Source organism: Daktulosphaira vitifoliae, unplaced genomic scaffold, assembly GCF_025091365.1.
Source record: "Daktulosphaira vitifoliae isolate Bord-2020 unplaced genomic scaffold, ASM2509136v1 Scaffold_1, whole genome shotgun sequence".
NCBI classification, from domain to species: domain Eukaryota; kingdom Metazoa; phylum Arthropoda; class Insecta; order Hemiptera; family Phylloxeridae; genus Daktulosphaira; species Daktulosphaira vitifoliae.
This window is the reverse complement of record NW_026099572.1, coordinates 43,740,193-43,750,120: the sequence shown is the minus strand read 5'-3', so window position 1 is coordinate 43,750,120 and position 9,928 is coordinate 43,740,193. Positions and strand designations below refer to the sequence as shown.

Genomic DNA, 9,928 nt, shown 5'->3' with positions numbered 1-9,928 from the left:
AAAAGTGGCGCTTGAATAATGTGTACCAAAAATTGACTAACCGTCATAATTAACAACATACATTTAATAAATTCCATCTATTTACAACACTAATGGACGATATATAATAAATAGAAAAATAAGACAATCTGGAAGTTCTATTAATATCAATAATTTAGGCTTTTGAGCGTCAAATTCAGACAATGGTTTTTAGAAGAAGGAAATATAATTTAAAAACAGCGACAAATTCATTATTAACAAATTAACATAACAAATTATTTCTAATTTTTTGTACAGAAATTTGAGAAAATGAATGAGAGAAAATGAGAGCCAGGTAATAAATGTGTCTAATTCAAATATTCGATAAGTTTATAGGAAAACTGGCATTGCGTTATTGATTGTGATTAAGCGCCGAGAACATTTTGTATATTAAGTCCCTTTCAGTTATTCAGACTTATCAAAGCAACGTTGCAAGTTTGCTTATTAACTTATTACAATACCGCGGGCAACGAGTGAACGAAACTAAGTGACTATTGGGTAAGATGGGAACTTACTATCTTACCATTTCGTTGCCGAATATTATTCACCATACTATACATTTATGCAAATCTTCATCCGATTATTTGAATTCATCGCTTTTTCTACCTGGTTCGATTGACTTTAGTATTCAATTTCTGAAATATCTGTTCATCGAGTTAAAAATAATCAATAAATTTGTCGCCAATATGTTGTATAGTTTTCAAATTATTGTATTAGTAGATTAGTTTGATTATTTTATTGTTATAAATTTCTGGACCAAACTTTCTCATCTGATTTGCTATAAAAATGTTAATAATTTCCAAAGTACTAGTTTAAAAGTTATTATCGACGAGTCATTTTTTCAATTAGATTATTATTTATTAATTAAACTTATATAATTACTATTATATAACTTATATAATCTTATATTAATTAATTATAATATTTTATACTCGTAAAGGGATAAAAGACGGATCTAAAAAGTATTTAACCTCTTATAAATCGAGAGATAAATATAATTACGGACTATAATGTGAGATAATTCTGTTTTATATCTTATATGTATCACTTTTTTTATAATTGACTAACCTTAGAATTAAAAAATAGAGGAGATTTCGAAATTGTTTTAATTATTGGATAAAACGTTAATGTATCCAATTGCCGAAACGTTATGACTACAAAATCAATCTAGACCTTCAATGATGAATTTAATATAATTAAGGGATTATTATACAGAACAATTAAGTAGTTTTTGTACAATTTTATATTGAAGCATGGAAAAACAATTCTATATTAGTTATTCTGAGAATCGTTGTATGAACTACCTACTTAAAAGTTTAGTTATTATGGTAGAGCAGATGCTTTATATTAACTAGAATAACAAATTGGTAAACAAAATGAATTTGATTTATAAATTTCCCGACAAGGTTTGTAAAATTAAAATTATAAATAACTAATTTTACAATAATGGCGAGACGAAATGATTAAATGCTTATTATTAATACAAAGCGTTATTTTCAACAATTTTATTGGTAATTCGTAATTTGGAGTGTTGAAAAATATCACAACATACTGTTTTTATAAACAATTTAATCTACATAATTTATGCAAATTTTGATTTTATATTTTTTACATACAATGTTTATTGAAATTACTTATTATAATTCTCTGTGTTTAGGTCTATTTAAAACAAATGTTTAATGGTCAATTGAATTGTTACCTTTCATAGATAACTTTTGCATGAATTTGTACAGGTAACAAAAACATAAAAGCAGGTAATATTTGAGTATTACCTTGTAGTATGAGTGTATGATCTTTGTAAAAAAAATGCAGTACATAATAACAAATGAAGAATAGCTTAAAAAAAATGTTGAGACAGATATTTTTAAAGAAAAAATAATCCTAACTGTGTTAATTTTATTCATTTGGGAATATACAAAGGTTCAAACAGTGAGGAACAGGTTAATTGTTACAAACAATGAGAACAATTGAAACCCGTATCCTTAATTACTGAAAACTAATACTTATGAAATCTAATAAAAAAAGGGCTTTAAGATCAATCCTATAACGAGTGGTTCAAAAGCTCTTTCTGTTTCAATTATTTTCACATTTGAGTAGAAAATTGGAGTAATAAAAAATTGAGTTGTTATCATGTTTTAAGTTAAATTTTAAATGTTTTGCTCTATAGAAGCCATTGTTTCAGAATGTGAATAAATTATCGTTGTTTTATGATTCATTATTCGTAGATGATTAATTGAAAAATCTACAAACAATAATTTTAGTAACTAAATTAAATAAATAAATATTGCTTAAACAAAATTCAAAAATTGTTAATGGAAAGTCAACGCGGCGTCCAATGATTGTGTACTAACCGTTAGTGTGGTCGACAGGCCGGACGGTTAGTCAGTCAGTATCTCTTCGTGCGTCGTTCTATTAGCGTGCGGGTTGTGTGTTGCTACTGAGTTCTCACGCGCACCATTTGCACGTGCTATGACGAGACACGAGTAGTTCGAAGACCGTTTTTTCTATTTTTAGTTTTCTTTTATTAAGTTTAATTTTCATGTGATATTAATTTTTGAGGTATTGTTTTTCTTATTTTTTCTATTAACTTAAAAAAAAAAATCGTTTTAAATATTAAATATAGTGAGTATTACACTAGTTTGGACACACAGGTACTGTAAGTTTATTTTTAACCTCTATAAGCAGGCAATTTATCTAGATATAAATTTCACGTACAAAACCGATCAAATAACACCGTTATTTCAAATTTGATGTTTGTATTCTTTAAGAGGGGAAAAAAATTTGAAAATACAATGTCATTTTGTTAGGTAGTGTGGTTAATTTAAAGCGTGTTGAAAATCTTCGCGGATTAATCGACCTACAATTCTAAGAAGATTATACTCCAGTAATACGTCCAGTCATCTCAACAGTAACATTCTGCATTAATTAATTTTTATACATATAGTGTGATTAGTTTATGTTTTGTTTTTCGAAAACAGTATTTTGTTGGTTAAATATTAGAGCGTGACTGTTTCTATCACGTGTATGGAGTTGCGGTTGTCCGGTTGATGATGATTTTCAAGACTTTTTTAATTTTTTAATGTTTAGAAATCGAAATACGTTTAACTTTAATGAGGAGTAGTATTTTTTAAATTACTTGAATTTAATTCTAATTATTTATTTTATCATTATAAGACAAAAGATCTAAACATAATTTTCATTGAAATAATAATCATTTTCGGACATTTTTTTGATAGAAATTAATTTAATTTCTCATTGAAATAGTAAATTATAATACATATTTTTACTCAAAAATTTTGCAATATTCTATAAAATTTTCCTGGTTCTGCTTTTATTGAATAATTTATAGAAAATTTTCCGTGTATAATATTCAAAGATAGACAATTTATGTTTTGTATAATTACTTTTGCTGACTTTTTTTTCCATTGGTTTTATTTTTTGTAACTGAATCTGCTGTAAATAAAATATACTTACACCCAAAGAAAAACCTCAATCAATTTTGATAGAGAAATTTTATCAAGGGTTTATGATAATGTTTTATTAATACGAACAAAATAATTATTCTTATGAATAATTATTGTTCAAGACAAGAAAAAAAATCATCATATTGATAAATATATCATAGATTCAATAGTAATGATATATTTATCAAATTGAACAATAAATTTATCATATAGATCGAGGTTTTTCTCTGGGTGTAAGTGTAATTAAAAAAATATATCCTATTTTAATTTAATTACTTCTTTCGTTTTCAATAGTTCATTTAAAGCGTTGCAACGCTTTCTACGTCCAGTTTATTCAAATTTCGCATGTGAATATTAAGTAAGAAAGCTAATTTATTATTTCACCTATCAAAAACGTAAACATTTATGGTACAAAATTAAAAAATATTTAACATTTCATGAAAATGCGTTTAATAATTTGTAGAATTTCATTTTTTTATGTTCATATCAACGTTAATGTATGATTTAACTTTATTGAATTTGAATACCGCCCATTAAAAAATATTAATTTACCACTTAATTTTAACAACATTAATTTTTACTCTATTGTGATGTACTAATGTAAATAGTATTTCTAGAGTTCATTTTTTCAATCAGTTTTATGTTATGATATTATATAGGTAATATTATTCTTTTATATTATTATCATTCTCTTCAGCTCGCGGTCGTCAACCTTATGTATTGTCGTTACGCGGAGTTCTTTTTTAGTCTCTCCCGCGTTTCATACACTCAGTTCCTCCACATACGAACGGATTACCGAGTGCGTATCGAGAGAGTGGTGTGTATTTAATAAGAATTGTGTTCCGAATTAATTCACTATATCGTTCCCGGAGCGCTACACAATTAACTTAAATAATTGTACGAGTACATTGCTTATCTATAACATTGATTTCATTTTCCAACAAATAATGTTTCATGTGATAAAAACAAAAGACACGGGCTACTATGAATACTTGACGTGCATAAATGAATTATTTGAAATTTTATAAAATCGAGGGTACAATGTTATTTATAATAATGTGTTCTGTATTGTAATTAAAAGTGTACAAGGGGTTCGTTTTTTTGCCATCTTAACGTCTGCTGTCTTCTAATGGTGGTGCAGTTTGTGCGTTGAGATATCAGCAGGTATGTGTAGTGCACTCATGACAATACTCGTATGGTCGCTGAGGTCGTTCCATAAATCAAGAGTCGTTTCACGAGAGATGGTACCTCTGAGCAGGTCCACCGTCGTGAGATTTCGCGAATAGATAATGCCAATCTGAGGTACAGTTTTACTTGAAGGAGAGGGTAAAATACCGTGGCTTGGACATTGTTCTTGGGGGTATATGAATTGATTTTTATGATCTGGACACATACGACGTCCTTTTTTTATTCTTATCCTTATTCCAAGCAGTAACAATAGGTGTGTCCATAGTGTACGAGATGTTGCTTTTTTCATAATTCGACCAACACTATTATTTTTCCGGACGTGTACGCAAAAAGATACGATATAAATCCAGACAACAAAAAGAAAAAAATTAATATGTACCCAACGTTGAAGACATCACTATACTTAACATTATAATGGGTCTATTTTACGAGCTAAGGTCACATTTGTACGATGTGACAGACAACTTACCTAGGTACGAGAGTACACTAAAATACCGGATTAGGCCTAAAACCTCAGTATCCTAGTTTCGGATTTATTTTCTTACTCGTATGAATTATGTTTAACCTGGTTTTGGTCTTGTATAAAACTGTAGATCATAAAATAGAATCGAAAGTATCTTTCTTGGAAAATAAACCAAAAAATAATTATCTTTCGTGTTATAGTTTAACAATAACAGTGTTATTTATTGCTTTTATTTGTATTATGTTTTAAAAGCACTAAAAGGACTTCCTCGATAAAGACATTCGGTTACTAATTAAAATTCCTATACGATAGCGTTAATACGCGTGTTAATGGGTATATTATGCGCAATCTGATATGAGCAAATCGTGGTTCAAGAAGTCTCACATATTCCGAATGGGCCGTGGATTGTGTTTATGTAATAATGCATACTATATAATTACACTTGCACATACTCGTATGCGATTAAGTGAGTGCAGAATTATTAAAAATTTATGAGTTTCTTTGTAGTTGAGTGTTGAGAAAATTTGCGAATATTAAAATTGTAAATTGTCGTGTAAAAAGTTATTTCATTTTATCAAACTCTTCAAAAAGTTATAAAACTAAATTATCAAAAAGCGGTAATAATATTTTTTTTTGTTAGTTCACATAAAACATATATAAATCAAACATTTTTAATTATTTAAAAAGTATTCGACTCATAAATCCTTACTGTTACAAAAAATACAATTTTTACTTAACTACTTTGAAGTAAGGCCAACAGGCCTTTAGTTTAAATATTACTGTTAGCCATAAGATCTTTTTATAAATTTACAGTCGGTCAAATCAAATATTAAAAAAACAGACGATCTTGAATTGAGCTACTTCAAATTAGTTAAGTGATGCCTTTTGTTATGTCTATGTTTGCAATGTTTCATTTCAGGGGGAATTACATAGGAACATTTTTCGATACCTTCCAAACGAAAAAAAATTGTATCTTCACTATATAAATATATCTGCCTTGAGTGGAGTATAAGAACCATATCCTCTTCTACAATAATGCCAGTGTTAATTATAAAAAGATAATCTAAGGCTTTATCATTATCGTTTTGTAATTATTTTCTTTTCAAAAAAATTTACCCTTCATTTTACCCTCTAATAATTCAATAGATTTTAATTATTAAGTAAAAAAAAATATTGAATGAACTAAAATCTTATTTGTCAGTATTATCCAGAATTTTTTTTCTGAGTGTATATAATATATATGAAGAGTTAATGTGTCAAACGTTCAATGTGCCAAAAACATATTTGTTCAGAAAACACAAAAAACGATGGTAACATGGGCATGTCTCACATAACGAACACCATCTATGAATGCAATTTTGTACAAGTAAAAAATTTAATTGACATTTGAAACACATACAAGATTGTGGCCTTTGGCACATAGAACATAGATCAGAAATAAAACAATTTTTCATTTTTTTGGCACATAGAACGTTATATATATATATATATATACAGGTTATGTATGTATATAACTTTTTTGGGGTATGTGGTTACGATCTCCTACTCGCCATCGCTACTGTTATTAATTTTGTGAGGTTTTATCAAATGAGACAGAAGATATGGCCGAGTCGGTAACGCAGCAGTATCCAATGCGCACTGTCTTGGGTTCGAGACTAGTCTCCGTTTATTGAGCGAGAAATAAGTTCATTAATTGGTGTTGCCATCTCTCTTCGGACTGTCTGTTCCGGAATATCCATGGTTAAGAAATCTTTTCTTCGGGAAACCTTAATGGGCTGAAAAAACGTAAAAAAATAAAATCATCATATATACATTTTTATATTCTGAATATAAAACAACTTAAGGCACAGAAAGTAATTACATTTAATAGCGACAATATATTTGTGGCTGTATACATGGATATTCTACTCGGTCGAAACAATGAAATAAGATCAATGAATTGACTTTTGTCGAGAACTCCCTCTATATTACACAATGCATTATATATTCACAAGCTTAACAAAAAACGCAATACAACTAATCTCCCGTCGGTTCTTCGATGTCTCGACCCTTTCGTCTTCTCTTTCAGTTCTTTTTAGATAATTTTTGGAACATTAGCCATTATTCATTTAGGTGTTTTTAATGTATTCAGTTGTTTGTGTATTATCAGTCATTGACACCATCTGTGTATTTTTTGTATTTTTTATGAATGCGGTATATTGAATAGGGGTAACTTAACTTATTTGTTTATTTTTCTAGTCACTCAAAACTCTTTAGTTCAAAAATTAATAAAATGGGATTCTTTTTAATACAATCTTTGTTTCCACCATTAATATACAATTAAAAAAAAAACCTTTATAATACAGTAAAAAAAATATATTTTTCCATTTATTTTATTTAATCTAAAATAATTTTGATTATTAATAATTTCATTCAAATAATTAATTTAAAATACTTAAATCATAATTAATCTCCTCATTATAAACACTATTTAACTATATTACTAATTTCCGAAAACATTAAGCATTCGTATATCATATTCACTTGTATTCTTATCAAAAATTACGATTATGTCGAATGTCGTTTTCCTCTTAACGTACTGTTAGTTTTGCGATCAACACTCGCGATTTTTCTGTTCGTTTTAACTATACTCAGCTGGTCACTACTCACGAATTCTACGAAGCATAAAAAAGTCACCATTATACTACACATACCGAGGTGCTCACATTGTAGAAAATCGACGTTGGAAAAAAATCACCAAGTCGCCTAGACGATTTTATCTAGATCATCCTTAATAAGACATCGTATTTACATATAAGAACCGCAGGTCAATAAACTTTTCCAATTGTCTGCGAAAACGTCGGATGTGCATCAAAGATAGTTTTACAGATTTTAAGACACTTTTTTTTTTAAATAGTTATAGATAACAAGTTTTCCTTTGTGTACTGTCTGTTTGATCCGATGGTGAAGTTTTTTTTTAATTTTATTGCATTCAATATTGAGAGTATATAATTATAATATATTGCTCTGTTCAATTTTTTCAATCAATTAATCTAATGATCTATGTATGCATATAATTATTTAAATTAATACTGAATTTTTGGTTTAAATTAATTATTTATTGATTTCATAAAAATACCATATACTTACCTATGCAAAGTACTTGTTGGTTTTGCAAAAATTTTCCTATCGATATTACAGTTATACACGTTAGTGTATAATTATGTATTCTTATAGTTCATTGAATTGATGATTTGTTACTTACTAAAGTATCTGCTTTTTGTTGAACTGCGACTCGATTTGCAGTTGAGGCAATTGGGCTGTTATTAATTCTCTCGATATTTGGTTTTTTCTGTTTTAATATTCCTGGACGTTACCGATCACATAAGTCGGTTACCAATGATTCAATACCTTATTAAATTACAGGCAATCAACCGATCAAAAATTTTGATTATATTTTAATTAACCACGTCAAACGATCATGGTACTCTATACGACAGTGGTTTATTAAAAAATTTTCTATGAGGTTATTTATTTTTCCCTGTACTCATTGAAATACTTTTAAAATTAAAAATAGTATATTTAAACTATGTATTTTTTTATCATTAAAGTTCTTATCATATTGCCCTATCCGTTAATACGTTACTAATATCCGATGAATAGGCTAAATATCTGCACTGACACAACTGACAAGTGACAATATATACAGATTAAAACACCAAAAAAAACTCTGGCCTTCTCTATTTTTTCATAACTTCGTTAATATCCAAAAAGGAATACTTGAATACATTACCATTATTATTATAAAGAAGATACATGTTCTTACAAAAGCGGTAGGCGAGAATCCGGTTGCCGTTCTTTCAGAGTCAAATCGATTATGTACGCGTACACCAAAATTGTGCGTGTGTTTATAAAAAGGTAAATATATTATGTATAAAATAAAAAGGAGGGTACAAGATAAGTACGCGTACATTACTGGCGTCGATTGTGGCTTATTTTGTTGATTTGAAATGGGATAATAGTTCAAAATATTATTACACAACAGCCGGTCCTTGGTGACCTTGCAACAGGCTCATTTCCCATGGTAATCATAATATTATAAATGTATCATACATATTATTCTGACACGTCCAGACATAATAGTACTTAGAAAGGTTTATCATCTGAATACAGCGTACATGCATAAATATCCAAGTAAGCATAGCTTTTTAAGTCAGCTATAGTTTAATTGTATAATAGAACCGTTTAAACTGCAATAAACACACTCATCTTGGTAGTCAATCAACGATATTACCTATTTGTTTATTCAGTAGTGTTATAATGTGTCAATTATAAACTTTTTAGTAGTGACATTACAGGTATGATGTCACACCTCTTCCAAAATTCTTGCGATACCTAATTTATTACTGAAAATGGTATTTTAGAAAGTTTATGAGCAAAAAAAAAAGGTCATAAAAATATATGCATCATACATTTCTATTTGAATTAAAAAAATTGTTCAACTCTCCCCCTGAAATTTATTTTTTATACGTGCTTATTACTGATCACTAATCAATCAATGTACCTATTACGTAACACCTCCCTTACTAGAACATTAATAACTTTTATTAATAACATTAACTGTTTGTGATAAGCCTGAAAATAAGCAGGTAATATATTTTTTACTTTTCCTATCCGCGGATTGTACAAAGCTGACGTAATTACTTGCGGAAGTAACGCTTCTGGTTTTTAGAATTCTGTTAGTAACAGTTGCCACAGATTCTATTTTATATTGATTAAAACTAAAATTCGAATTAAAATACTTGTTAGCTAGGAC

At 28.4% G+C, this 9,928-nt stretch overlaps 1 protein-coding gene across 1 annotated transcript in view; it reads left to right on the top strand.

Annotated features, from left to right (window-relative positions):
• The first annotated feature begins 2,395 nt into the window (after nt 1-2,395).
• Nucleotides 2,396-9,928, top strand: part of LOC126907008 (uncharacterized) — a 42,154-nt gene continuing 34,621 nt past the window's right edge. Inside the window, exon 1 of the mRNA XM_050687993.1 lies at nt 2,396-2,674. The gene's annotated coding sequence lies outside the window, so the exon portion shown is untranslated. The remainder of the gene's footprint in view (nt 2,675-9,928) is intronic.